Below are 16,740 nucleotides of genomic sequence, written 5' to 3'. Positions count from 1 at the left end.
GGCGCCCTACAGTGAAAATCTCTCCAAAAAAAAAAAAGAAAGAAAAGGTTCAGGGGCAAAAAAACTAAAACTGTTTTTCTTGAAATTAAAAAAAAATGCATTAAATATCTATTCGATGACTGCAGTAAGATATATAGCCCCAGCTACGTGCTACATTATAGGATGTTCATTCTACTCACTGAGGCTTATGCCTAAAGTTGGACTTGTGTTCATGGAAATGTATATATCAGCTGTGCTTGCTATAAAATATTTAGATTAATTAAGATCTTTAGTGAATCAATAAACTGTGGGAGGATAAAAAGTATAGAAAGCAAACATAGATACTAGAGACAGTGTGTGAAGAGAGTGGGAAATGGCAGAGGGTGAGAGATAGGGAATCAAGGATGGGGGAAAAAAGCAAAACATACAGGAAACAAGAAATAGAAAATTATTTGTCGACGATAGCATGCATGTTGATGTGCTTGATTGAGCCAATATTTAGTGTACTCTGGATGGAAAATCTCATTTTGTATGTTGTAATGATGTATAGGGAATGAATGTAAATAAATAAATTTAAATAAAATAAATGAATAAAAAAGAAGATATGCAATATGATCCATACCTATTTTCACTGCTTTTATGCCCTCCAATATTTTTATCTCTACCATAAAGTGCTGATAGTTGGTATATACTAACTGCATACATACAATATCTTTCTTTCATAGCCTGGCTTACTTCACTCAGCAATAGATCCTCCATATTGGACCACTTTCTTTCAAATGCCAGGGTCTTATTGTTTTTTCTATGGCTGACAAGTATTCCATAGAGTCTATGTGCCACACTTTTTTCATCCATTCATCTGTTTGTGGACATTTGGGTTGGTTCCATGTCTTAGCAATTGTGAATAATTCCACAATCAACATTGGAGTGCCAGCACTTTTCAGACTGAGCATTCTCCTGTCCTTTGGGTAGACACCCAGAAGTGGGGTTGCCGGATCAAATGGTAGTTCTATTTGTAGGTCTTTGAGGAACCTCCATGTTGTTTTCTACGATGGCTGAAAAAAATGATGAAAAGCTATTTGGTGATGATGATGTAGATAGTAATGTCTTTGTCTTGACTGAAATGCATGATAATCGTGCCGGAAAAAGAAATGTAATACACTGTAATTATATATGTGATTCAGGGACCAGCAGTTAGCGTAATGGCTATGTCACTGCACTCCCATGTAGTCAACTGTGGCTTGAGTCCTGGACCCGGTGGCTTAAACTCATGCCGGGCACATGTGCATGCATGTCCAAGATCCCGAGAGGAGAATGAAGGAGAAGGGATTGCGGCATGGCCATCCCCCCTAGGGGGTGATTTCTCACTTTCTGTCTCTCTGTCTCTCTGTCTTCCTGGCGAGCGCACACACCCTACAGCAAAAACCTCTCCAAAAAAGAAAAAAGATATATGTGGTTCAACGTAGTATTTAAAAGATTATGATAATAACAACTAAAATTTTAAAAACAGAAGGTACGCAACATGAATCCATTTCAATAGAATTGGATATAATCTGTATTTCTTAAAGAATACCCTCTGTAGAAGTAGGAGACAGATCGTTCTTCTGTTCTGTTAGATTTTCAAACAGGAAAGATATGGCCAAACAGAAGGAAGAACTTTCCTGCATTGAGTAGAGTGTTCAGGAGAATGGCTATACTAGAAATGCTAGCAAATCCCTTAACCGGCAGAGTATAGAAGCAGAGAGGACAAAGGGACATCAGTGAACCTTTTTCTGCCTGGAGAAAATGCAGAAAGCCCTTCATGAATTGAACAGCTCTCTCCCCTGGGACTCTATCTTCTCTCCCCACTTTTGAGCTTTTGGTATAGGAAAGAGTCAAACCCCCACAGCAGCAATTTAAAGGAGTAAACTCCTGAAAGTAGGAGCTTTCACAAACCCCAGAATCTGAGAAAGAAGAAAGCTGAGAGCTGAAATGGAAGCAGATGATTTGCATCTGGGCCTGGGTGGAAGGGCCCAGCTGCTCAGCCCAGAGTTTCTCCATCATGGGGCATCCTCTACAGCCAGCTGTCCTGGCCCTGCCCCAACTCTGGGCAAACTGCCAGCAGAGCTCTCAGTTCTGCAGCTTCAGAATTTGTGCCCAACTCCAGCCCATCTGTTTGATGGGCGCATCAGTGTTCAGAAACTGTTCTTAATTGTTAATGTTATCAGGTTATGTATCTAGAGGATATCATTTGAAAGCAATTATTACTTAGCTTTGTGATGAGTACGTTTTTACTTTAAATATATTGCCTATTACTTTAGAATTATTTCTTTACAAATGGATGTCCTGTAATACTTTTATTTTCTATAATAAGCCATACATAGCTATAAGATGGCGAACTTTTTTTTTTTTTTTTTTGGAGAGGTCCTATAGGGCGCGTGCGCTCGCCAGACAGACAGAGACAGAGAGACAGAAAGCGAGAAATCACCCCCCAGGGGGTGTCCACGCTGCAATCCCTTCTCCTCTATTCTCCTCTCGGGATCTTGGGCACGCACACACACGCGCCCGGCGTGAGTTTTAAGCCACCGGGTCCGGGACGTGAACCGCGGTTGACTACGTGGGAGTCCAGCGACATAGCCATTATGCTAACTGCTGGTTCCCAAGATGGCGAACTTTTTGTGCAGCATTTGTTGCAGATTGCTAAAGCCAAGAGCAAATTAGGAAATACTTCTCTGTTTGTCAGAAGGGGCTAAAACGATATCCAGTGTAATTAACTATTATACGACTAGTGTTAAAGTCAGATGGCTCTTTTACTCCTAGATCAGTGTTTTCACTAAATTTTATAAAACACGAGAAAAGGAACAATGGAATGACAAACTGGCCATTTGATGAAGTGCTGAACTGCTGAATTGCCTAAACAGTGGAAAGTTTACTCATTATCTCCATGAGTAAAACAGTTTTTCTCTTCCATTTATTTCTTTTTATTGCCAGAGGACATATGCACTGACCAAAGAGAGATAGTAACCTCCCCCACGGGTTGTAATCATACTGCAATCTTTTTTATTTCTTTTTTTTTTTTTTGAGAGGTTTTTGCTATAGGGCGCTTGCGCTCGCCAGACAGACAGAGACACAGAGACAGAAAGCGAGAAATCACTCCCCAGAGGGGATGGCCATGACGCAATCCCTTCTCCTCCGTTCTCCTCTCAGGATCTTGGGCACGCACGCACAAGTGCCCAGCATGAGTTTTAAGCCATCTGGTCTGGGATGCGAACCACGGTCGACTACATGGGAGTCCAGCAACATAGCCATTACGCTAACTGCTGGTCCCCATCTTTTTTCATCCATTTCTTTATTCTCTCAGGATTGGGGTGAACACACCCGGCATGTCTTTTAAGCTTCAGGGGCCAGGATTTGAATTGTAATCAGCCATGTGGGATTTGGCCCTCTATGCATAGTACTTAACCACAGTGCTAAAGGGCTGACCCAAGAGTTTTTATTTTATATATTTTTCATTTTTATTTATTTACTTTTTAGGTTTTTGCCATAGGGTGTGTGTACACACTGGAGAAAGAGAGACACAGAGAGGGGGAATGTGAGAAATCATTCCCAGGCATGATAACCACATAGCAGTTCCTTCTCCATTCTTCACTCAGGATTTTGGTCATGCACACACACACATCTGCCATGATTTTCAAGCCACTAGGTCCAGGACTTGAACCGCAGTCGACAATGTGGGAATCTAGTGCCTTAAGCACTAAGCAATCTGGGGCCAGAAGTTAGTGTAATGGCTATGTCACTGGACTCTATGTGGTCGACCGTGGTTCAAGTCCCGGACCCGGTGGCTTAAAACTCACGCCGGGCACATGTGCGTGCATGCCCAAAATCCCCAGAGGAGAATGGAGGAGAAGGGATTGCGGTGTGGCCATCCCCTCTGGGGGGTGATTTCTTGCTTTCTGTCTCTCTGTCTCTGTCTCTCTGTCTCTCTCTGTCTGGTGAGCGCACGCACCCTATGGCAAAAACCTCTCAAAAAAAAAAAAAAAAAAGGCACTAAGCAATCTGCTGGCCCCAAAAGTTTTTACTTTAATTCAGGTAACAATATTGAACAGGATCTCATAAAAACGGTCTGAAATCCTGAACTGCATCTTATACAAAAAGAACAAGTACTTATGTTTTTATGAAACGTGTAGAATATATGACCAGAGAAATCCCTGATGTCAATGATGTAGAGGAACTTAATATTTTCAAAGAATGGAGGAAGAGTAAATGAGAAAGACTACACAACGGTGGGAGAAAATAAACACAGGAATACCTTGGACCTTATTTTCTCCCTAGGAATTACATGGTCTTCATCCTTACCCTGCTTGTAGAAGAAGAAAACCTTTGTTTATTTTTTTAAAGAGTAAATCACAAACAGTGATTTTCTTTTTTTATTAACAAAAAAAAAAAAACTGGCTCTTGTAATGAATTAATTTTGATGACAGATATATAGCATATAAATTGAAAACATTATAATTCAAGAGTCAAAAAAAAAAAGCTGCCCTTTGTTGAGTGTATGCTGTGAGATAGACCCTGGACTAAACACTATACGTTCCTTTGTTTCTAGTTTTGCAACCCCTCCTTTAGGATATTGGCCCTATTTGAAGGTTAGGGAAATGAGGCCTGGAGACATTAATGTGTCCAGAACTCTAGAACCACTCAGTGCCAGAGTCAGCCTCTTAAGCCTACTCTCCTAACCATGAAACTATCAGTGTTAACAAAATATTGGCATTTTGTCCAGGGCAATTATTCTTGTGCTGAACAATCCATGCCTTCAAAGCACTGGGCATTGTCGGCCCGCAGGTACTAAGTACCTTCCCATCACTATGAATATTAAAAATTTCTTGGGACCAACAGATGGCATAATGGTTACATCACTGGACTCCCACATAGTCAATCACTGAGTCCTGGACCTAGCAACTTAAACTCACACCAGGCGCATGTATGTGCATGCCCAAAATCCCAAGAGGAGAATGAAGAAGGGATTGCTGCGTGGCCATCCTCCCTGGGGAGGAGAATGATTTCTTGCTTCTATCTCTTTGTCTCTCTCTGTCTCTCCAGTGAGCACACGCACCCTATAGCAAAAATCTCTCTAAAATAAAAAAAATTTTCACGTATTTCCAAACTCCCTATCCCAAACACATCAAAAATAGCTGGAAGATAATAAATCCTAGAAACTTACAAATAAAAATATCCTGAAGAGTATTTCTGTAATTAACTTGTACAGAAAAAAAAATAGCAATAAAAAAAGTAATGTTGGCTTTAGTTTTTTCTCATACAAATCAGATATTTAACATCTATCATATACTAGAAAATATGTTAACATGCTTTCATAACTATGTATAAAGGAATGTGAGGTGTGTGCATATGTGTGTGCTTGAGAGAGAAAAAAATAGAGACAGAAATAAGAAAATTATTTTTTATATTATACTTGAAGAAGTTTAGAGAACTTAATTTGCTAAGCAGAAAATACAATTGTGTTTTCTCTATATTATAACTATACTGTGGATATTCATTGGAGTTACACTATTGGTGACTAGAAACAGAATTTGGAAACATGGTAAAAAGACATCCAACTATAGTTGTAGCCATAAAATTAGATAAAAAAGAGGATGATCATGTGAAAATAATTCATACTTAACACAATAGATAAGTATCTTGCTCCATAAATATTGGGATAAATATGTATAAATAACTGATTCAGAGAAGGAAATGAAATAGAACCAGAAAACAGATGGGAACTATCTGGAGTGGAGCAACATCAAACAAAGAGAAAAGAATACCAGAAAAGTGGATTGGATAGAACCAGAAAACAGATGGGAACTATCTGAAGTAGAACAACATCAAACAAAGAGAAAAGAATATCAGAAAAGTGGATTTGAAATGATCAATTCAATGATACTATGTCACCCTAGAGTGAAAGAGATGGGATAAGGAAAAACTCTTGAATTTAATAAGGCTTCTTAGAAGGCCAATAAATTGAAGACATCTCCAAGATGTAACAGATTTTAAAAGTCTAGCTATAAAAATTCCTTTAAAAAGCAATAATTTATTTGAAAGAAACGTTGAGACCAGCTCAAAGCTTGATTGTTAAGGGACCCAGATCCCACATGGCCAACTATGAAGTCTGAATATCAGGCACAGTAGCTTGAAAAACATGAGAGGTGCATGCCTGAGTGTCCAAAATTCTGACAGGGTGGAGGAATGGAGGGGAAAAGATTATGGCCTGACCACTGTGTATAGGTATCGTTTTCTCCATTGTCCTCTTTCTGTGTCTCTGTGTCTCTGTCCTGCAAGTGCATATGCCCCCTGGTAAAATTTTAAAACTAAAGAAAAGAAAAACTTTGGAGTGGTTTGAACATAAAAAAAAAAAAATTGTTGAGAAATTAATGCAAAATAAAACAAGAATGCACTATTTGAAAATAAGCTTCTAGGGAATTTACCAGAATATGAAAGAGTTATAAAAACACATTGACTTGGAGTCTTCTCAATCATGTGACACTGCTATAAGCTTCTTCTCTGAGATCAGTGCGAGATAATTTTTGAGCAAAAGCTTTCTCATGTTTAGACACCTCTCCTCCTGAAGACAGAAAGCCTTATTTGTGGCAGTGAAGTTCTAGTTTTGGTAGGAAGAATTCCTATACACACATTGTTAAATGGACTCTATCTTTCCCCTGTAAAAAAAGATCTCCTGTAGTTTTGGAAAGACTGAGGCAACTCTCTGATGGGAAGGACTCCTTAGCTGAGGGCTCAGTGTACAGACATTTTGTTCTTCAGTCTCCAAGCTAGAGCAAAGGATGTGGCTGGGGTAGGAGGTGGGGACTATGTATGTGCGTGTGCTGGTGTGTGTGTTTTTTCTCATTTCCGCTTCCCCTTTCAAGCTAGCAACACCAGCTGAATGAGAACAGAGAGAAAGACACAATCTACAACATGATACTTTCTCTCTGCCCTCACCTCTATACCCACATCTGGGAAGGGCTCAGCTCAGCTTTGAGAATGGCTTCACCTCACAGTCAACTCTTTACCAGTGGACAGGTAAGTACAGCTTTTACCTCAGTTTTAAGGCTTTAGTGACTGAGGATGATGCTAGGAGATTGAAGAAAATAGATCTGAGAAAAATCAGGTTCCCAAGAAAAAGGAAAAGTTAGGAGAAAATCTCCCTTCTCCCTGACATCAACCTTTATCATCATTGTGCCTATCAAAACAACCTTTATCATCATTGTGCCTTTTTCCCAGCTTTCTCATCACTGAAGAATTCATCTTTCTTGGGTCACAAAACTTGGGTTCCTTTCTAATTTAACATTAAGAAATTGTTTGCCTTGCCTTTTTTTTCCTGAGGAGTTGCTCTTCGTAGCTTGTTAAATCCACTTTTGCTGCAATTTCAGTCAGATTCTAACTTTAAAAAGTTCTCAAATCAAAAAAAAAAAATTCTGTTTCATTGCCAAGCGTATTCAGGTGTCCATAGCTCTGACTGTTGGAAATGCTTAGCCTAAACCAGTTTTGCTTTCTGTGGATATAACCTCTTCTTTCAGAAGGTGTAGAAGAAAACTGTTGAAGAGATAAACTGCAACAAGATATAGTGGGGTAACTTTGAGGAAAGATTCACACAATTATACAATGCCAGGCCAGATCAACTGGGAGGCTTAATACAGATAACAGCATCTCAGGACTGATTTTTCAGGATTCACATCTCAAAGGTAGATAACTGGGTATGTTAACCTGTATGTAACCTACATAATTGGAGTGCTGTGGCCCTCCAACACCCCTTTTCTCAGTGATAGCCAGGCAGAGCATGCCACCACCTATATTAGTTTTGGGGAGGGTAGAGGAGTGGAAAGATGCTCCACATGGGGGTTTTCCCACACCCACGCCACTGAGCTCACCAGTGGGCCGAGAAGAAATGTGTCCCTATAGCTGAGCCAAGGTAAAATAAGAAAGAGTTGTATAGAAGTCATCTGATAAGATTATGTGGGGAAGGGTTGGAAGACATATCCAGGGAAGTACTAGTGACTCCGTCTACCATGAGTGGCCCTGAATGAAGAAGCACGGGAGCTTTCTAGACAGTACAGAGCAATGCCTAAGGTAAAATCCTGGAGGTTGAAAGCTATCAACTCATGTGTCCAAGATTCAATCATTATTAGACTTGAGTGGTTAGCATCGAATATCTGGCATAATTCTTCTGTAATATTAAGCATTAGCAGGAAGAGGGGAAGCCAAGTTTATTGTCTACCTTTAATGAGAATAATACCAGACATAACAATGACAGGTGAGACAGCAAGAGATATAACATAATTTCTTATTCATAGGCACCAAAGATTTTGGAAACTGTATACAACCATACTAATAACTTGTTCTCAGAACTCCTTGAGTCTTCTGAATATTAAGATAGAATACTGTAATTAAATATTATGTAGTGGACATGGAAGTCCAAAACAGGGTCATTTTAAAAGGGCTATTTATTCTATGAGCCAGAGAGGGAGAGAGAGAGAGAAGAATAGCCGTAACAGTGTCCAGCACCATGATTCACCCCAGCCTCATTCAGTCCCGGATCATGAGCATGCACATTCCTCACATACTCAGGGGGGTCTCCGAACATGAATGTGAATCTTCCCATATGGATTAGCTTCACAAAGCAATATATTTTACCACTGTGTCACCATCCAGTCCCGAAGAGTCATTTTTTGTTCAAGGTTTATGTTTCAGATTCCAGTAGAAAATGGAAAGAAACTTTGGTCTCCACCCATGTCATGGCTTACTAGGTTCACTCTTCAGTTACAATAAGAGAAAAAGATGAAGCATCTATTTCCACTTGCAAGACCAAAGTGGTTATTCCAGTACCCACAGTACTCTGTGCCCTGCCCATTCCTAGGCCTAATACAGAATAGTTACAAATGCAGTTCAATCAAATGAGTTGGAGGATATGGGGAAGAGTGTGTATAGATATAGAGAAAGAAAGGAGAGCAAGAATAGAAGTGAGTACATGAGGGAAAGAACTTGATTACCAAGGAAATAGGACTGAAGAATTAAAGATATGAATTCTATGTCTATGAAACTGTCTATAAACCAGCTCAATGAACTGCTGTTTTTTTACTGAGTACATGAGGGAAAGAACTTGATTACCAAGGAAATAGGACTGAAGAATTAAAGATATGAATTCTATGTCTATGAAACTGTCTATAAACCAGCTCAATGAACTGCTGTTTTTTATTGTTGGTGTCTTTATAGCCCATCCAGATGGAAAAATTTGGTGTCTCTCAACATTGAAAGCACAGGATTGGGCCAGCTTGTGGCATGGTAGTTAAGGCAGCTGGGTCCCACATGGCCTGAACACATAGTTCAAGTCCCTTGAAATACATGTAGTATATATCCAAAATTCCAAAAGAAAGGAGAAATGTAGGAGAAGTGATTGTGGAGGTACCATTCCCCCATGGAAGGTGCTTTCTCACTTTCTCTCTTCTTTCTCTCTCCAGGGAGCTCATGTACCATCTGGCAAAATTTTAATTAAAGGGAAAAAGAGAGAGAGAGAGCACAGGATTAATTTTTTTTCAAAAACACAACTGTATTATTTCCTGCAGAACTTTACAAACCTTCTGTAAAATTCATCCACATCATGAAAGTAGAAATAAGGACAAAAGAGAAAGAGGGGGGAAAAAGAGATATTAGATGGTTTTCTTTTAGTATTTATTCAGCCAAGCTTGCTTGTGGGAAGATAAGTGTAAAATAGGAGGAGAAGTAGGGTTATCTTGATTAATTGACATTTTTCATGCCGTGTTTACTAAATAATAGACTCTTTTTTTTTTCTCAAACAGATTGAACAGCTCCCTTAGCCCACAGAACTCTTGAAATGCTCAGATGCTGTCTTTAGGATAGGTTTTGTCCTGATGATCTTCTAAACTGTAGTGACATTTAAGAGAGTTAGAAACTAAGAAGTTTTTTAAAATATATGAAATAGTATGAGAGCCAATTGCAGATTGTACAGGTATATAGAAGTTGAATGGGGGACAGTCAACCCGGCATGAGGTGAAGTTTTTCCTGTTCGAAAAGGAGTAATGTTGGCTATTCTGGGATTCCCCACAGTCCTTTGCAATGGTAGAAATATGTGTCTTGCCAGGATGCGGAATTTTGGGGCCACCTCATGGAAACCCCGTTTCCTTTTTCTCTCCTCCCACGTAGTTCTCACGAAGTCCCAATTCACAGGCATAATGTCGAGGGTGTAGGCAGAAGAGAAGAGAGGTTTGCCTAATTCATGTTCCTGGGAGGAGGTACAGAGCACTGAACACAAACAGCCACCAAGCCATGGAGACAAAAGTGGCAAGAGGAAGGTTTGTCCGATCTGAAGGAAGAAAGCATATATCTAGGCCTCAGAACTTGTGAGTCTGAGTGCCATTCATAGCTATTAATATTCTTTGTGACCCATACAAATTTTCCCCCTACCGCTAGTTTCCTCACTCCAAAATGAGTGACTAGTTTTAGGTGATCTTTTTGATCCCTGTGGGCATTGGTAAGAATGAAGGAGTTTTCATTGTTTATTATTTGTCTGTGCGTAAGAGCAACATCCATCTGGATTTTACACAATCTACTGTACCCTGCTTTTCCTCCTTTCCTTATTCTTAAAATGTTACAATTTTAGTAAATGATTTAGACTGAAAGCAGATTAATAATAATCACAGCTGTCATTTATTATGTTCATTTATTGATCAGGGGTTTAGTATGCATTACCTGATTTTAGCCCACAATAACCCAACAAGTTTGCTATATTATCTGTTATACATATGAAGAAATGTTGGTATATAGGAGGCAAACATTTTATCAAAAATACATATGCAATTAAATAGAATGTTACTCTAACAAAGTTTATTCTGATTCCAAGGCCCAAGCTCTTTCTACACTTTTCTTTTCCTTAAGTTTAAAACAAATAAACAAAAAAACTATAGACTTTAAATAAAAAAGAAAGAAAGAAAAGAAAAAGAAGAAAAAGATGAAGCAGCATTGACCATTCTCACTGGGTCCCCTGGTGAAGTATCATGGGCAGAGCTGATATTTGGCAGGTACACATTAGTAAGCCCATACTTGTCAAAATATTAAAGTATGTCCAACAAATTATGATAAATATCACTACTCCAAGCACTTTAAGTGCTTATCTTTAACCCAACTAATCAGTTCCATCACAAGATTTTCCAGAGTTGACCCCAAAGTTCAGTGCTATACCAGCCATGACCTTATAAAGCTTAGCCACAGGGCTGTGACTAGTGTCAACTCTGGCTGTCTTCTGATGATGACCCCATAACCATAGTTAACCATTCTAAGGGCCACAGCACTCTGAAAGTAATGCAGAATTCCAGGCGGACTTTCTCTTCTCAATTAGACCTAGTAGGATCCTTGCTGAAAACCACTCTGTAAGACTAAGGAAGGTTAAATTGCCTTATGATTATCTAAATCTAGTTGGACTTCAGAAGAATTATGCTAATAACACAAACAAGGAACACTTCTTTCACTAAGATTGTCACAAAACTAAGCATAAATTGCACTGTTTATTCTGCCTCCTCCATGCTAGACTACAAAATAGCTTATATAAAATAAAAAATGAAGAACTTACCAGAACAGTTTCTACTTTCCTATATCACAAATTACTTTCACCCCTGACACTTTGGTGGTGATTTTAGGCTATTCTCTGATTATATTATTAGCAGAAAGACTATACAACATGGAGTCTAACCAGCCTGGGTTTACATATTATGACTTATGAGGTTCTAAGTATGTGTTCTTGGATAAGTCACATATCTCTTGGAGCTTCAGGCAACAACAATTAGCTCAAAAGTGGCTGTAAGATTAAGTGAAGTCCTTCACAGGGATATTTATAGATAAATATAAGGTACTCTATACACATTAATTCTCATAAGTACCTATTACTTTGAATTGCCACTGTCAATGTGTAGTGAATTTCTGACTGTATCTCTTAAAGAACAGAGTAGATAAGATTCTCACTGTTGCTCTTAGTATCATAATAATGACATACCCCTAAAAGTTTTCTGCTCCTACAGCTTTTGCCATCAATAATAATTTTTGTTGGAATATACTAATTTCACAGCTCTTAAAACAACTCCTTAATCTTAAACTATTAAAAGTGATTTCTCTTATTTGACCTCAATTCTATCTGCTACAAGTTTTCCTATTCCATCCTCAGAACCAGAAAAATTCCCTCCTATTCTACCTGGTTGTAGTCAGATCTCAGAACTCTTGATGGATTGTGGAGGAGAACAAACCTCTAGAGAAACATAGGGAAGAGAAAATGACGAAAGGATAAAAATGGTAACAGAGGAGAAAAATAAGGCTTTGTAGGCAAGGAACAATAGATTCGGTGTGGGGTTTTTTTCTTGGGTTACTGATAAATAAGAAAAAAGAACTTGCAGATTTTAGACCCTCGTACTCATTAAAAATAGATTAAATACAGTATTATAAGCCAGCACTAAGAAAAGTGGTAGTCAGGTTCCAGAAGAAAATTTTGGCTATTTAACAAATTAAAAACTCAGAATGGAAAGCTCTGAGGAAAAAAAATTAAGATAGAAGAAGCTGAGCAGCCAGCAGATGGCATAGTGTTGAAGGCACTGGACTCCCACATGGCAGCTTGTGGCTCCAGCTCCAGGCCCACAGGCTTGAAACTCACACTGGGTGCATGTGTATATGTCCCCAAAATCCAGAGAAGAGAATAAAGGATATGGAATTGTGGTGTGGCCATCCTCCCTGGGATTGAGATGATTTCTGACTTTCTCTCTCTGTCTCTGTCTCTCCAGTCAGTACGCATGCCCTATAGCAAAAATCTCTCTTAAAAAATAAAAAGAGACTTTGATAAGTTCATCTTTACCATTTAAAAAATTTTTCTAGAGGGCATGTGTGCTTGCCAGAAAGACAAAGAAAGTAAGAGAATATCCGATGGGGTGTGGTCACACTACCATCCCTTCTCCATTTCTCCTTTCAGGATCTTGGGCACCCCATGCAGTCTGCATGTTTCTCAAGCTGTCAGGACTCAAAGCACACAGTCAGGCACGTGGGATCTGGCTACCTTAACTACCACATCGCCAGCTGGCCCAGGTTTTATCATTTCATCAGACTTCAGTAACTCCTGTGTTATACCAATAAAGGATTAGAAAAGCTGTGCCCCAAACCTTTTTCTTCTTCACTACATGGTACCTTAAGATCTGAGGTGATGAGGATAGTTAGGAACATCTGTCCTACGACATATACTACAATAGTTAAGGACAATTTTCCAGCACCAGTGTGACTTTTACTCGTGCAGACACAGTTCCTCTGTTGCAAAGTACTGTGTTATGTTTTGTGATGAGATCTGGGGAAGAAATTATAAGGAGAGATGCAGAATGACAAGAGAGGTAGCCTCTTATTCTTTTCTTGGTATGATGCAGGCATGTGTTCTAGTTGCTAGTAGTGGGTTAGAGAAAGGAGAGGACTTCTGTGGGACTTTAAAGGATAGACAGAATCTGATTGGGTGAAGAGGAAGATGTTTGAAACTGTAAGCTAAAACAAAGAAGCAGAAAAGTTCACAAGTCAATGATCAACACCTGATCAACTCACTCTTATTTGGGTTCCTTCTCAGCTTCCCTTATTTCCTTAATATTTTCCTGAATCAATGAAAGCTACAAGTCTAGGAATCCCATAAATCAGTGTTAATTTGACATATAATTTGCTAAATAGAAAGTAACTTCAGAGGCCACTGGACCATCTTCTAATGTTTATGGAGAAAACTATACAAATGCATTGACTTGTATAGATTATATATATATATATATATATAATTTTATATGTAATATAAATATTTTATATTTTATAATATAATAATATTTTTATATAATATATATATATTAAATCAGCTAAAAGTATAGAAGTTGATTCATAAACATTGGTACTAGAGAAAAATTTATACAATATTGGGTCTCTCATTTCAATTTCTAGAGGATGAAAGGGATGCCCAATTAGAAAACCTGACTTACCAGAAATCAGTTAATCTAACATAAAGTAGAAGAATGTATAAGTCTTCTGATTCCTTGCCAGTGCTCTTTTTACTGCATCAAATTTATTGTATTATAGAGGTATGTTTTTGTATGACTTCTTTGTAGGAAACATCTTTGTGTCATCTTCTTTATTATAAGGGCCTCAAAACCGTTAAAGCTTCTATCTTGACATCTGTGTGTGTAGGCATCCGTCCTTCACATCTCTCTAACACTCACTGCTGATGTACTTATCTGATATAATTTGGTGCTTCCTCCAGATTTCCACAAAGTGTACCCTGCTTCTTATCTCCCTGCAGTGCAGCTTCCTCCTCTTGCCACTAGCCAGACACTTCTATTTCTTCCCCCTAATATTGCTGTACTCATAGGATTTCCATATAACACCTAATGAACAGCTTTGTAAAACCCAATTCTGATGGTGACTGGGAAAAATTACTCTATTCAGTTCCCCAGTCTCATATTCCATGTGCCTAACTTGTGAAACTAAGCTTAGATCCACTTTTCATCTCCTCTCTCAGATCTGAGATCCTATTTGCCTTTCCAATTGAAGAAATTATTTAATTTTCACATAAGTTGCCTGGAAAATGGCTTTCCTTCTCAGCAGATGATAAAACACTTAATCAATCTAGTCATTTTGTTCCATAAGTGTAATAACCACTTATTATAAACCTTTCTTTGGAACTCTTATGTATTAAGGAATCTGTTTCCATAGGTGTTATTTTTTTTATTTAGATATCTACATTAAGCAAAACTTTTGTGTATAGTACATAGAGAAAAAGAGGAGTAGATAAGAAAATAGAACTTCTGTTCTTAATTACAGGAACTCCTATGGTAGGAACAAGTCATAGAATAACTGTTTCTCCTTTCTTCAACTTTCAGCCCAAAACATTTTTTTAAAGACAATTTTTTTTTTCTATAAGTATCATGGGCTTGCTGAGAGACAGAGAGACAGAAAGTAAGAAATCACCCCCCAGGGAGAATGGCCAAGCCACAATCCCTTCTCTTCCATTCTCCTCTTGGTATTTGAGGCATACAAGCACACGTGCCCAATGTGAGTTCTAAGCCGCTGAGTCCAGGACTCCGAATCATGGTTGATTACATGGGAGTCCAGCAATGTAACCATTATTCCATATGCTGGTCCAAAGCCCAAAATAGTTTCACATGCTTAGTTAAGTATATAATTCTAAACTTTTTTTTTTTTTTGGAGAGATTTTCACTGTAGGGCGCGTGCGCTCGCCAGACAGACAGAGAGAGACATAGAGACAGAAAGCGAGAAATCCCCCCCCGGGGGGATGGTCACGCCGCAATCCCTTCTCCTCCATTCTCCTCTTGGGATCTTGGGCACGCACGCACACGCGCCCAGCGTGAGTTTTAAGCCACCGGGTCCAGGATGCGAACCGCGGTCGACTATGTGGGAGTCCAGCGACATAGCCATTACACTAACTGCTGGTTCCCTGTAAACTTTTTTTTTAACCTTTAACATTTTAATGTATTTGTTAACACCCATCACTTACATTAACACCACCCAGATTCCACAGATCAAAAATAAAAAGAATACTGAAAACTCCTGAAGAGTAAGTAATAAGAAAACCAAATTTAAATACAACATAGTGAAGCCATGAAGTAATAACAAAACATCAATTATAAATTTATTAATACAGTTTTGAACCTGATCTCTCCAAATATGTGTATGATGATGACTCTTTGAAGTATCAGGCTCCTACGAGGAACCATTCATTACCTACTAAACATTCATTCCCTTAGAGAATAAGTATGTGTTAAGCAATTACAATGTTAGATTCTGTTTTGGGGATTCAAAACAGTAGTGAACAACCCAGACAAGACTTCCCTGTCTTCTTAGAACTCACATTCTAAACACAAGAAAAAATAATATATTTGATAAATAAAATATAAAGTGTGTCAGTGGAAAGAACTAAGATGAAAAAAATCAAGCAGGGAAGGTACTAGAATAACAGGGAAGGTACTAGATCAACAAGATGGACTAGATAAACAGTCTGATCAGGGATTTTTATATTATTTTCCTAAGTTTTCTTCTGGTGACAACTTCATCCTCTCTTTATCACCTCACGACAGCTCTAAATAAAGGAGAGCAAGCCCTTTCTGTTATCCCACTTGGTGACTTCTTTTTGACACAAACGTAATTCAATGATTTAATTTTCCCTAAAAGTCATAGGCAGTGGACAAAGGGCCAGGTGCCAGGATTTTATAAGCAAAATCTGACAGTGCAAACTGCTGTCTCCCCTAGGAGAAAAACATGTCTTGGACGGAATCTGAAGCTAAGGAATTTAGATCAGACAACAGTAATTATGTATTATTTTTCTCTGGGTATGTTTTGTCTGTAGCAAGTGGAGTCATCTAAAACAATTTTATTGCACTTTATGTTCAGGATGTTCTTTTCAAAAATTAACTACTTTAGTGTCCAAATTGTTGAATGCCTCACTAATGATTTTGCCTCACTAATGAGTTTGTTTTTAAGTGTTGTAAGAACAGAAGTTTCTGGAAACTGACACTCTTCTTCTTCTCCTTCTTCTTCTTCTTCTTCTTCTTCTTCTTCTTCTTCTTCTTCTTCTTCTTCTTCTTCTTTTCATTTTCCCCCCTCTTTATTTTTCCCTTACTCCCAGTTAAAAGTATAGCTCTAAAAAAGAAGTCGTTTGTGGCTGTACAGGGGATGAAGGGGCAAAACAAGAAGATTCATGATCCCATT

General features: G+C 38.5%; 1 protein-coding gene across 3 annotated transcripts in view; it reads left to right on the top strand.

The window, feature by feature from the left end:
- The first annotated feature begins 6,873 nt into the window (after positions 1 to 6,873).
- Positions 6,874 to 16,740, top strand: part of TESPA1 (thymocyte expressed, positive selection associated 1) — a 44,481-nt gene continuing 34,614 nt past the window's right edge. For all 3 annotated transcript variants that reach the window (XM_027768533.1, XM_027768534.1, XM_027768532.1), the window contains exon 1: positions 6,874 to 7,029. The gene's annotated coding sequence lies outside the window, so the exon portion shown is untranslated. The remainder of the gene's footprint in view (positions 7,030 to 16,740) is intronic.

Source organism: Tupaia chinensis, unplaced genomic scaffold, assembly GCF_000334495.1.
Source record: "Tupaia chinensis unplaced genomic scaffold, TupChi_1.0 Scaffold146740_1, whole genome shotgun sequence".
In the NCBI taxonomy this organism is placed as follows: Eukaryota; Metazoa; Chordata; class Mammalia; order Scandentia; family Tupaiidae; genus Tupaia; species Tupaia belangeri.
The sequence above is the reverse complement of the archived record's forward strand: the minus strand, read 5'-3'. Positions and strand labels throughout refer to the sequence as shown.